The 20,457-nt window shown below is 45.1% G+C and overlaps 1 protein-coding gene across 7 annotated transcripts in view; it reads left to right on the forward strand.

Annotated features, from left to right (window-relative positions):
- Window positions 1-20,457, forward strand: part of pip5k1ba (phosphatidylinositol-4-phosphate 5-kinase, type I, beta a) — a 131,251-nt gene that overhangs the window by 36,619 nt on the left and 74,175 nt on the right. Inside the window, exon 1 of one of the 7 annotated variants that reach the window (XM_052019374.1) lies at window positions 16,056-16,157. The exons of the other annotated variants lie outside the window; for them this stretch is intronic. The gene's annotated coding sequence lies outside the window, so the exon portion shown is untranslated. Of the gene's footprint in view, window positions 1-16,055; window positions 16,158-20,457 lie in introns of those variants that run through there. 7 annotated transcript variants of the gene reach the window in all.

The following is a 20,457-nucleotide window of genomic DNA, read 5'->3' on the forward strand; positions in this document are numbered from 1 at the left end:
CTGGAGGGGGATAAGCAGGAACTCAAAGCACTACCAGAGCTGGATTCAGATCAGTAAAGGAGGGGAGAATGGGAACCATTAGAGGAGAGGTGAATGACAGTTGGAACCAGATGAGGGGGTGAGGGAGGGGAAATAGGTGTGTGAAGTGCGTGGATGGAACCGGGTCAGGAAGGGGACAAAGATGGGTGAAGGGGGGCTGGGGGGAGGGTGGGAAGGGAGACAAAATGGAAGGACCAGCGAATGAGAAGGAAAGGGAGAGGCAAGGGAAATGTGGGGTGGTGGGGAAGGGGGTTGGGGGAGTTTACCTGAAATTGGAAAACTCAATATTCATGCCTTTTGGGTTGTGAACTACCCAGGCAGAATACAAGGTGTTGCTTCTCCAGTTTGCGTTGGGCTTCATCCTGGCAATAGAGAAGGCCAAGCATGAACCAGTCAGTTTGGTGGACTGACTTCTACTTTGTAGAGCCCAGACGACAGCTCTCAGATATCTTCTCTTAGCAACCTCTGGACGATGATCCCACTGACAAACGGCAGGCCATCCTCTCCCATGTTGTCACAGATCTCATTACATCAGGAGATCTCTCCTCCACAGCCTCTAACCTGATAGTGCCTCAACCCAGCACTTCCTACTTCTTTCTCTTACCCAAGATCCACAAACAGGACTGTCCTGGTAGGCCCACTGTTTCTACCTGCTCTTGCTCCACCGACTCCATCCTGTCTCTCCTTGTCCAGTCCCTTCCCACCATCCGGGACACCTCACATGCCCTCTACCATGTGGGTGACTTCTGATTCCCCAGCCCCCACCGCCTCATCTTCACAATGGATGTCCAGTCTTTATACACTTCTGTCCCCCATCAGGAAGATCCTAAAGCCCTCTGCTTCTTTGTGCAACAAAGATCCAACCAGTTCCCCTCCACCAACACTCTCATCCACCTGGCTGAACTTGTTCTCGCCTTAAACAACTTCTCTTTTGACTCCTTTTACTTCCTACAAGGCAGAGATGTAGCCATGGGCACCCACATGGGCCCCAGCTATGCCTGTCTTTTTGTTGGCTCCGTGGAACAGTCACTGTTCCAAACCTTCTCTGGTACCACTCCCCAACTCTCTCTGTTACATTGATGGCTGCATTGGTGCTGCTTCCTGCACCTGTGCAGAACTCATCAATTTTATCACCTTTGCCACCAACTTCCACCCTGCTCTCAAATTCATGTGGACTATGTCTGACATTTCTCCCCCTTTTTCTATATCTCACAGTCCCCATTGCAGGAGACAAACTATCCACTGATATTTACTGTAAACCCACTGACTCCCACAGCTACTTAGATGACGCCTCTTCCCACACTGTCTCTTGTAAGGATGCTATTCCTTTCTCCCAGTTTCCACCACATCTGCTCTCAAGATGAGACTTTCTGTTCCAGGACAACTGAAATGTCCTTTTTCTGGAAGCATGGCTTCCCTTCTGCTGTGGTTGATAGAGCCTGGTCTCACATCTCCTGTTTCTTGTACTTCTGCTCTCTTCTGTCTGGGAGGAGGCAGGGTGAGAGCAGGAGTTTCCTGGCCCCTGCCTTTCACCCTATGAGCCTTCGCATCCAGCATATTAGCCTTTGTCATTTCTGCTAACTGCAACATGATCCCACCACCAGCCCCACCTTCTCCTCCCCACCCCTTCCGCCTTCTACAGGAACCACTGCCTTAGTGACTCCCTGATCCACTCATCCCTCCACACCCATCCTTCCCTGACCCCTGGCACTTTCCCCTGCTCTCACAGCAGATGTAACACTTGTCCTTGCGCCACCTCCCTCACCACCATTCAGGGACCTAAACAGTCCTTTCAGGTGAGACATAGGTTCACGTGCCTCTCCTTCAACCTTGTCTACTGCATTTGGTGCTCCCAATGTGGCTTCCTCTACATTGGTGAGATTAAGCGCAGGCTCAGCGACTGTTTCGCAGAACACCTACACTCAGTCCGCAATGGCCATCCCGAGCTCCCAGATGCAGATCATTTCAACCCCCCTTCCCATTCCCACACTGAACTGTCCGACCTTTGTCCTTCTGTGCTGCCAGGATGAAGCCCAACGCAAACTAGAGGAGCAACACCTTGTATTCCGCCTGGGTGGTCTACAGCCCAAAGATATGAATATTGAGTTTTCTGATTTTAAGTAAACCTCTCCCCTTTTCCTTTTATTTTCCCCTCTTTCTCCCTCCCCTCTTTTTTTTCCACCTCTCCCTCTCCTTCTGATCCCCCAGCCCCCCCCCCTTCACCCATCTTTGTCCATAATCCCCCTCCTGGCTCCATCCACCCACTTCACACACAAGTTCTCCCCACCCCACCAACATCTGGTTCCAACTGCCATTCACCTCTCCCCTAATGGTTCCCATTCTCCCCTCCTTTACTGATCCGAATCCATCTATGGTAGCGCTTTGTGTTCCTGCTTATCCCCCTCCAGCAGCCGTCTCCCATCTTCACACTCCCCTCCCCTTCTCCCCCCCCCCCCACCTTGCTCCATCTGTTGTTTTTCCTTTTTCCTCTCTCTCTGTCCACCTCCATCTATCATTCACCTGCCACAGTCTTCCAACTCCACCCCTGCTCACCTCCCCTACCTGGCACCACCTGCCTGTCATCTCACACCCCTCCTCAGTCCACCAATCGCCTTGGAATCCTTTCTCACCACTCCCCTTCTCCTCTCTGTGCTGGCCATCTCACCTCTCCACTCTCAGTCCTGATGCAGGGTTTTGACCTGAAATGTCGACAATTTCTTTCCCCCCACAGATGCTGCTTGACCCGCTGAGTTCCTCCAGCACATTGTTTGTTGTTCCAGATAATATCATTAACTTCCTACTATTTGCTGGATAGTAATTAATATAAAATTTATTGTGCTTAAAACTTCATTTTAAAGTATATGAAGCAGTGAAGACTAATTGGAAAAAGGTACATTGTGATTCACCAAGTTGTTAAAGTAGGCCTCGCTGAGTTTGAAGCAAGGTTAGTGTTTGATTATCTATAGTTGGCCTTGAATCAAATGGCTTGTTGACCAGTTCAGAGTGGAATCAAGAGCCAACCACTTGGTGAGGTCTAGAAGAAAAATGGAAAATGTTAGATACACTGCAGGTTGGGCACTTCCCTTGGAGATAGAAAGATGGGTCAGTGTGCTTCAGGTCAGTGCGCTTTGTGTGAGCAAGGAGGTCATTTCAATGTGAGTGGTAAACTTCTTTCCCTAAAGGACAAGATGGGTTTCTGAGAGACCCACGGATACATTATATATTTGATGGATCTTTTGACTGAACGTAAATTCCCCAGATGTTGTGATGGAATTTGAACTAGTGTCTCTGAATTATTAGTTTAGATTTCTGGTTTAATAGTCATGTTACATAACTTTTTTGCCCCAGGTAATGATGTGATGGACTGGCAAAATGTTGATGGACTTTGAGAAGCTGCTCAGGAGAGTAAAGGATATCGAGCTTGGTGGAGCTGACAACTTTCCAGGATTGTTTTGGACTTTCCAAGTGCAGGATGTGGTCCAAACAACCCAGGAGACAATTATAGATGCTTTAAAAACTAATGAATTATGGAATTATGTGACATGAAGTATAGAAATTGAAATGTACAGTGAGAAATCGGCACGTCATTTCAGGTCTCTTGTAGATCCCAGTTTTGCCTTCAGCTGTCACCGGTAATGCCTGGAGTTATCTCTGTGAACTCCTTTCACCCACAAGGCCCCTCTTTGCACTTCTGTGCTGCTTTTTCTCCTTCTAAATGCTCCCTGATGAAGGATGTTATATCGTAGAAACATAGAAAAACTACAGCACAATTCAGGCCCTTCGGCCCACAAAGCTGTGCCAAACATGTCCCTACCTTAGAGACCCATAGCCCTCTATTTTTCTCAGCTCCATGTACCTATCCAAAAGTCTCTTAAAAGACCCTATCGTATCTGCCTCCACCACCATTGCCGGCAGCCCATTCCACGCACTCACCACTCTGAGTAACACAACTTACCCCTGACATCTCCCCTATACCTGCTCCCCAGCACTTTAAACCTGTGTCCTCTTGTAGCAACCATTTCAGCCCTGGGAAAAAGCTTCTGACTATCTACCCAATCAATGCCTCTCATCATCTTACATACCTCTATCAGGTCCCCCCTCATCCTCTGTCGCTCCAAGGAGAAAAGGCCGAGTTCCCTCAACCTGCTTTCATAAGGCATGCTCCGCAATTGCAGATCGGGGAAAAAAAAAGCTCCAAGTAGGGCTACTTTAATTAGAACTGATGACTAGTAAGTGATCACATACTGGAAATGTTGGACCCAAGTAGATTAAAATAGCCTGTTTTAAGTGTATGTGTGGTGCAAAAAATGGGGATGTTGATATACAATGAGAACTCAAGCTCTAGGAAGAAGTGGCGAGGAATCCAAAGTTCTGGAATGCATGACCAAGGTACATATTGAAGGAGAGGGGAACAAAGGATTTGAGCAGAGAGTATATGTCAAGTTGGGGTTGACTGCTCTTTAGGAGTATAAATGTTGTGTGACCTGTTAAGACATCCAGGTCTGTTATTTCCTGTGGATACAGTCAGATTGGAAGAACTGTGGATGTATAGTCCAATCCCTTATTAATAGGTTAATCATCCTTGGTAATGGTGAGGATGGTTGGATGAGGGAAAAAGCTGGTTTTTGTTTCTCAAGGAATCTTACAGTCATGGGGCTGTTTGACTGAAGGTTTTCCTGCTTTTAGTTTACCCAAGGAGTGTAAGAAGCTCAACCTTATTGAGCACCCTGCTCTAAAAGGCCATATTAAGATTTGTACTGCTCTGTTTGAGCAGTGTATTTCACAAGAGACTAAGCACTGAATTGGCCTGATAGGCCCCTGCCAACGTTTATGTTCTACATGTTTATACTGTCGTGGTGGAGTTGAGAATGAAGTTGCTCATCTGTACTATATTCAAACACATTACCTTGGCTTGGTATCCTGAGAGCTTATTTGGTTCTTGACTTTTTTCACACACACAGCTTCCTATCAAAGATACTGTCTCAGAATGAGATTCTAAACCAAAGCTCTAAGGTGAATGTTGAAGATTTCGCAGTGCTACTTGGAGGAGCAAACATTTTCTCCTTAGTGTCCTGGGCAATACTTATCCATTAAGAAGACTCGTTGTGGGAGCTTGCTATCCACAAATTAGCTGCAGCCCTCCTACAGTACAATAACATCCACCTCAGTGCCTTTATTTTATTAAATACGTCCCAAGGCACTTAACAGGAATATTATCAAACAAATTAATGCTGGGTCAAAAGATATAAGTATTACAAATGGCACCCTCAAATGACATTGCCACTGACATTGGAGAGAGTAAGTTAGAATAGTGACTACACTTCAGAAGTACATTATTGGCTCTAATAGATTTTGGGAGTTTATGAAAAGTGCTATGTCAATGCAGGTTAGTTCTTCTCCCACAGCAGAAACTTGTGTTCATATTTGACTGCATAGGTTCAGTGAAGTTTATACTACACTCCTAAACTTGTTTGCCAATTGTTTCTGCTTGAGTTCCAGGTGGTGAAAGTGTCATAGAATCTTTAACGCTGACAGGGAAAGGAAATACGGACACACTTGTCGTGCCCAGCAATTTATACAGCACAATATTCTCCAGGTTGGCCCAGGAAGGAAGCTTGTTAAACTAACCTCCAGAGTTAAATTAGTAGAAATTAGAGTTGACCATAAAATAGACTGTGACTGCATTGGTCACTCCTCCTCCTCGCTCTCCCATCTTTGTCCCAAAATTGCGCAATCACATCCCTGTTCAGAGATTTTGAGCACCATAACAGACTTTGTATCAGTGCACTGGTGATTTTAAATAGGTTGCATCACTGCAATCAATTAAGATGTTATCTCAACCAGGGGTTCAGCCATCACTAGAAAGGGTTCCCAATATTTCAGGATTGCTGTAGAGTCTCTGAGAATTAATAATCAAACTGCAGGATCTGCAGTAACCAAAAAAAATAACATTGTATATTTTCATGTTTTTTTTCTTGCTTTAAGCATAAATTGAAGTAGGTGGATATCTATGCAACTGACAGCTATGAAGTATCCTATCAGTTTTGAGGAGCCTGTTCACTTTGTAACTGAGATGTGGGAAGGCAGGTCATCAGAAGGAGGGTGTGCTGGGGAGCCAGTGGCACTCTGGGTTGGGGTATTGGGAGGCAAGTCATGTGTGCAGTCGAAGCTGGTAACCTCTCTAGTAGATAGAGAAATCAGCTTCTACTGTAGGGATGTCTCCTTTGACCTTCCTAAAACTCTGACCCTTTCTTCCCTCTAAGATGCTTTTAAAAACCAGCAACAGAAAATGCTCAACAGGTCGGGCAGCATCTATGGAGAGAGAAACAGAGTTAACATTTCTGGTTAATGACCCTTCAGAAAAGATGATGAAAGGTAATCCATCTGAAACGCAAACTCTGTTTCTCCCTTCACAGATGTTGCCTGGCCTGTTGTGTGTTTCCAGCATCCCCAGTTTTGTTGCTTTTCGCTCATTTTTTGAGCTTCCCTCTTTCTTGAGCCTCTTGCCTAATATCTTCAGTGTAGTTCCTTGTCAAGTTTTGTTTGACAATGGTCCAGTGAAACATCTTGAGACATTTGTATTATGTAAAAGATGCTGTAAAATATGCTACAACTTTTTCTTTTCCAGCACACTGTTTCTTAACTGGAATTCCAGACTCCAATCTTTGTTTCAATAAGTTTTTTTCCTCTCTGCCACAAACTGGCTGAGTGAAACAATATGCATTTAGTACATAGAATTTAGGGTTCCAGTGAGTGATACAGTATGCAAGTACAAATTGTTTGCTTACACATAACAGTATAGTTCCTTCCTTAATCTTACAATAACATTTGTAAATAAAACTATAACGACTATGCTATCTTGGTCTCTTCCCTGATCTTGCTCTGTTTTGGTGTCGGGTTAACCAGGTAGAGTATCTGCATACTTGGATTGCTTATCTTGTACTTCTCGTACAGTGTCAATCGCGATAATGGACCTGCTGGCACTTTCTTTTCCTGCTTTGTGTCCTAGAATACTGAAGGCTCAAGTAATCCTTGTGGTCTACATGGGCTTTTCTTGCAGATTTGCTTTTGGAGTTGGTGATCAGTTTCTATTTCAAGCCCGTTTAAAACGGGTATAGAATCTTTCATATCCACGCACAGTTGATGGTTCTCTTGTTTCTGTCAATACATGTGCTTCAGATGCAAATACTTTAAGCTCACTGCCTTGTACTAGAGCTGCTTCCAGGCCTTTATTAGAAACACTTGTGGCCACCGCCATTCACATCCCCTTTCAATAGTTGTCTCAGGTTCGTTGCATGTTCTGATGTATTTTAGAAATTTGCACATTAAAATCTGAGGTGACACAGAAGTGCACAACTGAGGGACTGTCCCACTAATAGAAGTGCTACATTTCATGGAAGTCCCCCTTCAGATCCCATGGCACTCTTCCAAACTCGCTGAGAAACTGGTTCCATGTGGTTATGACAGCTTTAATGTTTGATGCTTGCCATGTGTAAATTGTGCGTCATGTTTCTGCAATCATAACAGACACTACGCTTCAAGAGTATTTCCTTGGTTGCAGAGTACTTTGATAGAACGGACTCACGCCTCCAGGAGACTTGTTAAAGTGGCATTGGATTTCAATTTCTCCTATCTTTGTCCTTAATCCCTCCGTAGCGTTTGTATGTTAACAATAATAGTGGTACACCTAGCCAAGAAAATGATGTACAGATCAAGTGAACTGTCATTTTACACATGACTGAGATGGGCAACTGAGAACGCGAAGCATGGTTTTGGGTACGCATTGAATTCCATAGTATTTACAGTGCAGAAACAGGCCATTCTGCCCAACGGGTCCTTATTGGTGTTTATGCTTCACATGGGTCTCCTCCCATCCCTCTTCACCTCATCCTTTCAGCAAATGCTTCTATTCTTTCTGCTTTGTATATTTACCTCAACCCCACTGCCAGTCATTCCCTTGGCTGGTCTCGGATGCCAGTCTCAGGAAGATGCTGTTTGACATCACAGAGATGGTAAATTCAACATCGGTTAATAATCTCAAATGAGGTCTGATATTGTGGTCCAATTACTAGAATTTTGTGAGGTCAAACACTTGCCAGATTATCAGAGCAAGCAAAAATATCCTGAAGACCACAAGGAACAAAGATGTACCTCTGGTAATTGGAAATTGGTTTATTATTGTCACGCATACTGAGGTGCAGTGAAAAACTTTGTTTTGCATGTCATCCATACAGATCATTTCATCACTTTAGTACATTGAGGTAGTACAAAGGAAAAGAAATAACAGAATGCAGAATAGAGTATTACAGTTGCAGAGAAAGTGCAGGCAGACAATAAGGTGCAAGGCCATGACATGGTAGATTGTGAGGTCAAGACCTCTTGTATGTTATCATTACAAGAGGTCCATTCAATAGTCTTGTAACAGTGGGATAGAAGCTGACGAGCCTGATGGTATGTGCTTTCAGGCTTTTGTATCTTCTGTCCGATTTTTGGGGGGGGGGGGGAGAAGAGAGTATGACTGGGGTGGGAGGGGTCTTTGATTATGTTGGCTGCTTTACTGAGGCAGCAGGAAGTGCAGACAGAATCCATGGCTGGTTTTTGTAATGGACTGAGCTGTGTCCTCATCTCTCTGCCACTTCTTATGATCTTGGGCAGAGCAGTTGTCATACCAAGCTGTGATGCATCCCGATAGGTTGCTTTCTCTGAGGGTAATTTTAAACTATAAAAGCTAAATCTATCAATTTACCATCTCTCTGTGATGTCAACCACTCCTTTTCACAGCCCCCTGAGGAAGAGAATTTCAAAGATTCACAACCCTCCCGAATGAAGTAAATTCTCCTAAATGGCCAGCCCCTTATCCTATGATATGGCTTCATAGTTGCAGAGACTCAAACCAGTGGAAACAATCTCTTGGCATCTACCCTGCAAGTCCTCTCCAGAATCTAACACTCGGTGAAATTAGCTGGTTTAGTTACCTCAGGGAGAAGATTAATTAGGCAAGGAAGCTTAAGGCTGCAGTTTGAGAATGAAATAAGTTGCCCAGCAGCGTTAATGCATGTAATTGAAACTAACTGCAGAGTTTTTCAAGTTGCCACAAGATATTCAATTGAAGTTTCAAATGAAGAAATGGCATTAATTAATATCCTTGCACTGTGTCATGAGATAATGTGATCTGTGTGCATTCAGAACTTTAAGGTAGCCGTGAATTGTATAAATAGCTACAGGTAATGTGCAATAAAATTATTCTGAATATGTTGCTGTTACATCACTATAGATCATTTGGGGACACTTACTGATTTAGAGAGGGCAATTTTAAACTGATACTCATCCCCCCCCCCTACCATGCCCACCCCCCTCCCCAACTGCCCCACATCTGCCTCAAAATCCTCCTACTGAGATACTGACCAAGTCCAAAACTGGGTTTTACATCCCATTCATTTCTGCTCTCTGCTGAAGCAAATGCCGGCCTTGAGTTGTACACAGTCCTGTGAACTTGGTAACAATTATCTTCGGGGGAAACAATGAAAGGAAAGACTTGCACTTCCATAGAAGTTTTGATAACATTGGAATCTCCTAAGTGTTTAATAGCCATTGGAGCACTTCCTAGCAATGTCACTGTGAAAATGGAGGAAAAATGGCAGCCCATTTATGGAAAGCAAGATCCCACAGACAGCAAGGCTCTATTTTTGTTGTTTATTGAGGTATAAGCAATGGCTACAAAACTGGGGAGAACTTCCCTGCCCTTAAGAACATAGAATAGTACAGCACAGCACAGGAACAGGCCCTTTGGCCCACAATGTTGTGCTGAACTAATTAAGCTAATGACACGTAATCTCTTCTGCCTGCACATAGTTCATATCCCTCTATTTCTTGCATATTGATGTGCCTATCTAAGAGCCTCTAGCATATCTGCCTCACCACCACCCCGCCAGCATTCACCCACAACTGTGGGTGGATGGGGGAAAATCTTACCCCTCACATCTCCTTTTAAAACTCCCCCGCGCCCCCCCACCTCAAATGTATGCCCTCTTGTACTAGGCATCGTGCCATGCGTTCTTTACCCCAAAAGCCAGCACCTCTGACAAAGCAGCATTTCCTCAGTACAACATTGTCAGGCTGGATTTATTTGTACCTAAATATCTGGAATGGGAACTGTGCCCATAACCATCTAATTTAGACTCTTGGGCAGTCCCTTAGCATCGAGGACAATTTGCTTCCACTAAGGCATGGAAGGTGTCTGTGTGTGATGTATTTTAATGTGGGTTACCCATTGTACACCAGCTAATATATCTTCTTGACAGAGTGAAATCTTGGTCCAATGGCAAGGAGGTCCAAGACCACTGGAAATCAGGCTCTGTTGCACATTACATGCACACCTACACGTGTACGCACACATGCATACATATACGCACACGTGTGTGTATATATAAAATATATACGTATGCACGCTCACACGTATACAGTTGCACAATCTTTTCCTCCACCCCTCTCCCTCACACCCTTCCAACCTGATCTGCTTCCTCAGTTTCCCTATCTCTGACCCCTTTACCCTAACAACCTCCCTCAGTCTCTCCACTCCCCATCCTTCTCAACTCCTTCCCACTTTATTCAGCTGGTTCCCAGAGAGCTCATTCCCTCTTGACTCCCACTCTGCCCCCACCTGCCCCCCTTCTCCAGCTGCTGACTGCTCGGTCTCCCTCAGACGGAGGCTGCCCAATGCCTGTTATGGTTCACCCTCTTCAGGGGTCACACCCCAGTTTCCAGTTGTCCTCCCCCATCTCTGACCATGGTCAGTGCCAGCAGTCATGCCACCCAAAGCTAGCAGACTAGCCCAGAACCCTGGGACCACTGCTAGAAAATCTCGGGGGAACCTATCTGTTCCCTTGGTGCTGGCCAATATCAGCAGACTGTGGTCTACAGTGGACCTTAGTGAATGGGGATAGGTTCATCCCACAGATGCGGAACCATCTCTCTCAGCCGCCACTTTCATCCTGCAGAAATGATGATTTCAGGCTCAGAATCCATTTACCACAGTCCTAAGCTCCCTGAGCCCCTGTCCCACCCTCCCCAGCACGCACAGCCAAAACCTCGGATATTGAAGGGAAGGCTGTGTGAGTAGGAGTGGAGATTCTCCCATCAGCCAATAAAGGCAACTTGTGTTGTGAGTACCACTGGCTGGCAAGGCACTGTATGGATTGACGTTTGGTGACCATAGAAGGGTGGGAAAGGAAACCGCCAGTAATGCATCCAACCAGTGTAATCAATATGATTTGTATTTTAAGGTTTTGGATACATTTCTGAGAGATGTATTTCTGAGATACCATGTATACTGTTCACTCTGTGAGCTTCATAAGAGCAAGGAATTTCATTGTACCTTGGTGTATATGACAATAAACTAATCTGATATGGTGAGGTTTATGTAATGTGTGACTTTCTTTTTTCCCCTGCTGATGTTTTGAAAATCATTTGCATTTTGGGAAAAAAAAACAAAGGGACCATAAGAGCTTGAGTGGGAAATTTAGACAAGTACTTGAGTTGCCAGGGCATAGTAGGCTATGCACCTAATTTGGTTAAATGGGATTAGTGTAGATAGGTACAATGGGCAGTATGGACATGGTGGGACAAATGGCCTGTTTCTGTGCTGTATGACTCTGGTCCTGAAGGGTAGTTCTGAGCATATAAGGAATGAGGAAGGAAAAGTATTTAATAGGAAGTCTTGAATTGGGTGTGTAACTAACTTAATACCAGGTCTGACTCATTTAATTATTCAGATTGTAAACAATACTGTTCCAGTTACCAGGATCAGGAACTAATATTAAATATTTCAGAGCAGTTGAAAATACAGGGTTTTTCTTTTTTTTATGGAACGTTGGTGTCATTGACAAGGCCAGCATTTATGCCCAACCTTAACTGCCCTTGAAGGTGGTGGTGGACCATCTCCTTGAACCGCTGTTGTCTGTGTGACAAAGGTCCTCCCATAGCGTTGTACGGTAGTGAGTTACAGGATTTAGACCCAGGAGCAGCCAACATATTACCAAGTGGCATGTGACGTGAAAGGAAATTTACAGGTGGTAGCATTCCATGCACCTGCTGACCTTGTTGTTCCAGGATTGGAGGTGAAAGGTTTAGGAGGTGCAGTTGTAAGTTGCTGCTGACAACCAAGCTGGTGATGTAATATTCACAGTTCAGCTATCTGTATGTTGAATGCACCTAGTATGTTCCTTAAAGATGGTATGTTTCAGTCTCCTTAGTTTGCAGTACCACATTACTGGATTTTCCTCGTGCAAGCTGCTCTTCCTGCTAACGAATTTGGGTTACTTCATGTTCAGTGTATTGCTTTAATCCATTTGAGTTTGAACTTGAGGTTGGCCGTTCAGGATAGAGATGAGAAGAAATTTTTTCACCCAGTGAGTAGTGACTCTTTGAAATTCTCTGCCAAGGGATGATCAGTATATTGAAGGGTGAGATTGACAGGAATCAAGGGATATTGGGTGAATACAGAAAAGTGGCATGTTCTAAAAGATCAGCTGTGATCTTATTGAGTGGCAGAGCAGGCAAGAGAGGCTGAACAGCTCACTCCTTCTATTTCATACATTCTTAATTTGGTTTTGCACCAGAAAATGAGTAAACCAGGAAAATGATTACACACATTACCATAGTATGATGTGATAAGGCAGTTTTTTGAGCATTTGTGGAGTTGAGGTGGTCTTTCAGCCTATTGTGCATGTGCTGACTCTTCTGAAAGCAATCAAATCACTCCCACTCCATTTCCTTTTATCCTGTAGCTCTGTAAATTTTCAAGTGTTTATTGAATTTCTTTCTAAGAGCCGCTTTTGAATGTATTCACACTGCCTTTTAATGCAGCGTGTTCCAGCTTCTTGATTTTTTTGATGTATGCACAGATTATTGATAGCAAACATTGTCAGATCTGGCTCTCGGGATAGGATTGCTGTGACCTGTGTTAGAAAGTATTAATTTCAAGTCCCCACTCCAGAGACATGAACATAACATCTAGGCCACCTCCCCAGCCTGCACCTTGGGGGGTGCAATCTTTCGGACTAGACCCTGGATGCGCTCTCAACTGGGTGTAATGGTTACCATGGCACAAGTTCATGGGAATTTATCCCGCTTGTCCTGCTTAAAATTTATCCCGCAATCCATATCACTAAAAGCAGATGATCTGGTCTTTAACTTGGGTCCCTTTTGGTCCTACTCTTCCGTACTGACCAAGGTGCCCATCTAAGCTAGTTCCATTTGCCCGTGTTTGACCATAACCCTCTAAACCTTACCTATCCAAATGTTCAAATGTATTTTAAATGTTGTTATTGTACCTGCCTCAATCACTTCCTCTGTCAGCTCGTTCCATATACCCACCACCCTCTGTGTGGAAAAAGCTCCCCCTCAGGTTCCTATTTAATCTTTCCCCTCACATTAAACCTATGGCCTCTACTTCTTGATTTCTCATCCCTGTGGAAAAGACTGTGTGCATTCACCCTATCTATGTTCCTCATGATCTTATACACCTCTATAAGATCACATCTCGGTCATCTTCGCTCCAAGGAATAAATTCCTAGCCTGTCCAACCTCTCCCTATAACCCAGTACCTCGAGTTCTGGCAACATTCTTGTAAGTATTTTCTGCATTCTTTCCATCTTAATGGCATCTTTCCGATAGCAGGGTAACCAAAGCTGAACACAATACTCCAAGTATGGCCTCACCAACGTCTTGTATAACTGCAACATAGCATACCAGCTTCCATACCCAGTGCCCTGACTGATCAAGGCCAGTGTGCCAAATACTTCATCACCTGTGGTGTCACTTTCAGCGAACTATGTACTTGCACTCCTTGGTCCCCCTGTTCTACAACACTCCCCAGGGCCCTACCATTCACAGTGAAAGTCCTACCCTGGTTTGACTTCCCAAAATGCAACACCTTGCACTTGTCTGAATTAAACTCCATTTGCTATTTCCTGGGCCCACTTAACCAGCTGATCAAGATCCCACTGTAATTCCTGATGACCACCTTCACTGTCTACGATACCACCAATCTGGGACATCCTGATTTGGTGACAGGGTTTGTACAAATGCAAACCTATTTTTACTGTAGCTATATTTCAGCAAACCTCCATTCTTCTATCTTATAACAAAAATGGTTTGGATTTAAAATTTACACATGAACTCTGAGTTGGAAGTCATTTCTAAGTAAGTTGAGGAAATCTGAAGATGTTACTTTTAAATCTGCCTGTCAAACTGCAGGTACAGACTGACATTTTCAGGAAGTTAACCTTTGTACTCTTGGCTTCTTGTCCCAGGGATAAGAGCACCATTTTATAATTTATATTTTGTGCTGTGATTTTTTTTTAAGTATTTTAAAAGTAATAATTTAAAATCCGATCTTTTTCATGCTGCCAGTCCTTGTAATTTTCTGCTTTTATGCTTCATGTTTCTGTTTTGGCTGCTATTTCAGGTGCTCACTGTGGCCATCTCTCTGTTAGTGGTAGTTTGAATTATTTTAGAATCCTTTGACTATTTGTTGGGATCAAGAGACCAGAAATGTTGGTGGCCAATGCTGCCAGTGTGTTTCAGTGCCTTTTTGGAAGTGTGCTCACTGATGTAAATGTTTCATAAGTACATGTACTGTAACTGCTGGAAATTTAAAAATAGAAATTACTAGGAATGCTTCTCAGATCAGGAGTCGTCTACAGAGAGAGAAACAGGAATGGCATCTGGGTCTGTGACTCTGCCAGTGCTATATTGTATATGCTGTCAAACTGCAACTACACATGCCATTCACTTCCAAAAAAAAAAAATTTGTTTTAAATTTGGAATTTTTGGATTAAACACTTTTTAAATGAGGGCCCTGAGCACCAGTGATCAGAGGTGGGAAAGTAATTTCAATTTGAATTTTGTTTTATTCCCCCTTTTTCCATCTTCAATCACCACTTGTGCATGGCAGCCCCCACACATATTTTCCTCTGTGCCAGGTGTGGCTCAGGAGACTACATACCCTCCTCTTGAGTACAAAGATCATGGGTTAAGATATTTCTCAAGAAGCACGTGATCAAGACTGACATTCCACTGTAGTACTGAAGGAGGACTTCACTGCTGGGGGCACTATCCTTGAGATGAAACATTGACCTGAAGTCCTATCTTCTTTCTCAAGTGGACATAATAGGGCTTTTGATGTTATTTTCTACACAATAGTTTCCCCTCCCTCATTTCCAAGATCTATTCTCCAGGCAGGATCAGTAAATCAAATACTCTGATAACATCAGTCAGATGTTGTGGGAATTTGCTGTCCACAACTTGACATCTCAAAGTGTGCTCAAGGTTGTAAGTGCTTTGTATGTTCACAAGAAACAGCATATGGCCCCCTGTACCTTCTGCACCATTCATTAAGGTCATGGTTGTTCTTCTACCTTGGTGACACTTTGCTGCACTATCCTTGTACCCCATGATCACCTTAATATCTAATATCAATCACTCAGCGACCAAATCTCCATAGTCCTCTGGAAAATTCCAAAGATTCGCAACCATCTGAGTGTAAACACATATTCCCCATCTCGGTCCTGAATGGCTGACCCCTTACTTTGAGACTGATTTTTTTTTTAAAGACAATTCAGCGCAGGAAAATATCATTTGCTGAATCTACCCTGTCAAGCCCTGTAAGAATTTTGTGCATTTCAATATCACTTCTGAACTCAAAAGGGGTGAGACCACTTTATAGGCTGCAGTATGCTCTGGGAAATCCTGAGATTGCAAAAGACGGGACAGGAATAATATGATTTGTTTTTTTAAAAAAACAAAAGCCAATGAATTTGAAGGCTCTGTATCCTCCTTGCAATTTAAAAAAATATTTCTGGAAAGGAAATTGTTAAATGTTAGAAGCATGCAGAATGCTTTTAGAATTTCACGGTATGCCAGCGAGACCCACCCACAGCAGGTGAATAGGTTTTTCCAACACTGAAACTATTTACATTGTTATTTGCCTGCAACCTTCTATGTTGCACAGCAGGAAGCAACTGCAGGTTCCTCTTTACTGGCTCGTATGCCTGGGGAAAGCTGCAGGTGAAGAAATGATTGTACAATACATTCATGAATTTAAAGACTCTGGAAAGGTGAGTGATGGTGCAGCCTTCCAAATTTTGTATGGCTAGTTTCTGTACATTTGTCTGCATATCTGTTTTGTTCAGTGTGGGAATTAGTGTCCAAATTACTGGACTAGTAATCTTGTTTATCAAATTTTAACCCAACATGGCAGCTAATGCTATAATCTGGAATAAACGTCTAGTATTGGTTGTGGCTACCACCAATCCACAGGATTGTTACAAATATTCATCTGGCTCAGTCGTGTCTTATAGGAAGGAATTCTGCTGCCTCTAGTCAGCAGATCTGCGTGTGACAGCGGTGTAGCTGAGGCTGAACCCTCCTCTGAAAGTAGAGGCTGGCTACCTGGCTCATAGCTGAGGGAACTTGATTATACAGGTTAAGTCTGGGTTGGGTTAAGTGTGTGTTGATCAGGAATCATTCAGGTTGGTCAGGCAGTGCCATGCAGGCATGAAATAAGAGAAAAAGGTGGAGAGCGGTTGAGTGTGTGTGAGAGAGGGGAAGGACTGGGGGTGAGGGTTAGAAGAGCAGGCATGTACATTCATTGGGTCAGGAAAAATATCAAAGGGCTCGGGGCAGATTCAGTCTGGCTGCACAAGGGTTGGTCCTCAATTTTATACCAAAGCAGACCTCTACCAGCAAGCCGATCTGTTGAGGGGGTAATTAATGTTGGTTTAGCCGAAGATATCCACGTCCAGTGAACCGGTGTGTGGTTCTAATGTGATTCTAGAGAGAGTTTGGTGTTTTCAAGGTATTGAGTTTAATCTTCATAAACAGTGTTTTAACTATTCTCAGTGCACAGTGTGTACGCACAGCTCCCTCCTGAGACCAGCACAGATTGTTAATACACAGCCTCCTCTGAGACCAGTGTACAGACAAATGGGACACATTGATAGTAAATATCACCGCTTTTAAAATGGAATGTAGACTATAGAAAAGAACAGCACAGGAGCAGGGCCTTCAGCCCACTATGTCTGTGCCAACCATGGTGCCAATCTGAACTAATCCTATCTTTTACCTTTTTATTTTCCCCTCCCTCCAGGTCTGTTTCCAGTGTAGGTCTCTTGTATTTCTTCATTAACTGCTCAGGGTGAACTAATTTTGTGAGGAAAGGCTTGTGTTTGGGAACTTTTGGATGATGTGCAAAGAGCCAGCACAAGCTTGATGACTGAATGGCCGCCTTCTGTGCTGTGTTGTCGTGAAACCTTGGTATAAAATCCAATCAAAATTGTTACATTAGATAGAGACTTTAATATATTTTTGGGCAATACTGTTCTCTGTGGAGTGGGATGATTATAGAAGAATTATTGACTGGGTTTTCAGTTTGCTGTAATGATTAGGTATTCCTTGTGAATGGCCTTTTAATTGGAACGTTGAATACAGTGGGACAAACAAATGATCCAGTGTAAGTTTTGCCAGCTCATTAAGAGTTTCCAAAATAAATTGCTCAACACTGATTTAAATGCTAACTATGAGCTTAATTGTGTTGAATGTGTGGTCTGTGTGTCTGTCTGTCTCTCTCCCCCCTCTGTGTGTGTGTGTGTCTCCCCCCTCTGTGTGTGTGCCTCTCTCTCTCTCTCTCTCTCTCTCTCTCTCTCTCTCTCTCTCTCTCTCTCTCTCTCTCTCTCTCTCTTCCCCCCCCTGTGTGTGTGCCCCTCTCTCTCTCTCTCTCTCTCCCCCCTCTCTCTCCCCCCCTCTCTCTCCCCCCCTCTCTCTCCCCCCCTCTCTCTCCCCCCCTCTCTCTCCCCCCCTCTCTCTCCCCCCCTCTCTCTCCCCCCCTCTCTCTCCCCCCCTCTCTCTCCCCCCCTCTCTCTCCCCCCCTCTCTCTCCCCCCCTCTCTCTCCCCCCCTCTCTCTCCCCCCCTCTCTCTCCCCCCCTCTCTCTCCCCCCCTCTCTCTCCCCCCCTCTCTCTCCCCCCCTCTCTCTCCCCCCCTCTCTCTCCCCCCCTCTCTCTCCCCCCCTCTCTCTCCCCCCCTCTCTCTCCCCCCCTCTCTCTCCCCCCCTCTCTCTCCCCCCCTCTCTCTCCCCCCCTCTCTCTCCCCCCCTCTCTCTCCCCCCCTCTCTCTCCCCCCCTCTCTCTCCCCCCCTCTCTCTCCCCCCCTCTCTCTCCCCCCCTCTCTCTCCCCCCCTCTCTCTCCCCCCCTCTCTCTCCCCCCCTCTCTCCCCCCCCTCTCTCCCCCCCCTCTCTCCCCCCCCTCTCTCCCCCCCCTCTCTCCCCCCCCTCTCTCCCCCCCCTCTCTCCCCCCCCTCTCTCCCCCCCCTCTCTCCCCCCCCTCTCTCCCCCCCCCTCTCTCCCCCCCCCTCTCTCCCCCCCCTCTCTCCCCCCCTCTCTCTCCCCCCCCTCTCTCTCCCCCCCCTCTCTCCCCCCCCCTCTCTCCCCCCCCCCTCTCTCCCCCCCCCCTCTCTCCCCCCCCCCTCTCTCCCCCCCCCTCTCTCCCCCCCCCCTCTCTCCCCCCCCCTCTCTCCCCCCCCCTCTCTCCCCCCCCCCTCTCTCCCCCCCCCCTCTCTCCCCCCCCCCTCTCTCCCCCCCCCCCTCTCTCCCCCCCCCCTCTCTCCCCCCCCCCTCTCTCCCCCCCCCCCTCTCTCCCCCCCCCCCTCTCTCCCCCCCCCCCTCTCTCCTCCCCCCCCCCTCTCTCCCCCCCCCCCCCTCTCTCCCCCCCCCCCCCCTCTCTCCCCCCCCCCCCCTCTCTCCCCCCCCCCCCTCTCTCCCCCCCCTGGAGGAATTCTCCTGGTGTGCCGGGGCAGCATTTAACCCTGAATCAAAATCACTTCAATAGGTTACCTGAAGTTCACGTTGCTGTGTGTAAGCTGGCGCCTGCACTTCCCACATTACAACAGTGTGCACTTCACAAGTACTTCATTGGCTGTAAAGCATTTAAAAGTGTGCTGGGAGGGATGTGAATGATGCTATAGAAATACATGTCCTTCTTGATTTTACTTTGCTCCCAGTAATGCTGTCAACAACAAGTGGGTTATTATTATCAGCTTCAAGTTTCTGCCTCAGAAGTGAACCATAAACTTAAGCTTAACCCCAGTGGATGAAATGAGGATGGTTTGTCATCAGGACTGCATTTGACCGAGTAGCAAACAGCCTCAACAAATCCTTGGGTCATTGGCGATGTCCTCTGGAATATGGCTTATAGTTGGTGGGTCTAGCCATAGCAGGAAATTTCATGGGAATATCTTTGCCATCCAATCATCAGTCGCACATCTGCAACTTTCCTTCCTTCCTGAGGGGCTGTTTACTAATCATTCCGTGGAATGTGGCTCGTTTTTTCACTCTGCTGAGGAAGCAGCCTGGAGCAGGACTTGGATAACCTCCAGGTGCACATCATCAAATGGCAGATAATATCCTTGGCACTTAAATGATGGGGAATAGCCATCTCAAGAAGATAATAAGCCTAGTCATTTGTCCTGCTTTCAAAAACACTCTTCATTGAATTTGTACTGTTTTAGAATCTTAAAAATGGATGTGATCAGTTTGGTGGCTATCCATTGGGTGATGGTCATCTTCCCAATTATTTTACTAAAATTGGTAACCGTAATTATGCCCTTTAACAATAGAACATGCTGTGTTATGTACATGCAGTATTCCATGTCCATGAAATGCTTGCAGTCAATTTTAATGGCTTTAAGTTTAATCTGTAAAAGAGCTGCTCAATCTTTGAGCATTGAGCAGGCAAAACATTTGCATTAATGTGCTTGTTGGATACGTTTGCTAACACGGATATGATGGATTGAAGGATATTACTCTGATCATTGAGTCTTCGATTTTGGACCGGTTAATGCACTTCCAAGCAAGTGACCCTTGATGGTGTATCCATTTGCTCTCTGCACTTTAACATTCAAATCCATGCAGCATGTATGTTTTAAAGGCATCTTTTTCGTTGAGTGATGACAATGAGATTTTTTTTAACACAGCAATATGTACTGAGCTGCCTGAAAGGATGATGAAAATCTAGGTGAATATTTGAATGAAGCTGTGCAGAAAAGGAGATGGGGAGTGGGATTAATTGGAGAATTCTCTCAATGAGCCAATACAAACAGATTGGGCCGAATGTCTTCCTGTGTGGTTTGAGTCTGTAGTGTATTGGTTTTCTTCCCCTTGTGGAAATCACTAAGCTTTATCCGTCGAATAATGTTGTGTTGATTCATCTGAACTGGTTCAAAGTTGACCAGCTGGTCTACCTTGTTATGTTCCGTATGTCAATTTCCAAAGCCACAGATTTGACTTTGGAAATTAGAGGTGATGACAATGACGAGATGAAAAACCAAGACTTGTGCAGTCTATTTTGCTCAGTAGTAAACGCA

This window comes from Pristis pectinata, chromosome 7 (assembly GCF_009764475.1).
Source record: "Pristis pectinata isolate sPriPec2 chromosome 7, sPriPec2.1.pri, whole genome shotgun sequence".
Classification (NCBI taxonomy): domain Eukaryota; kingdom Metazoa; phylum Chordata; class Chondrichthyes; order Rhinopristiformes; family Pristidae; genus Pristis; species Pristis pectinata.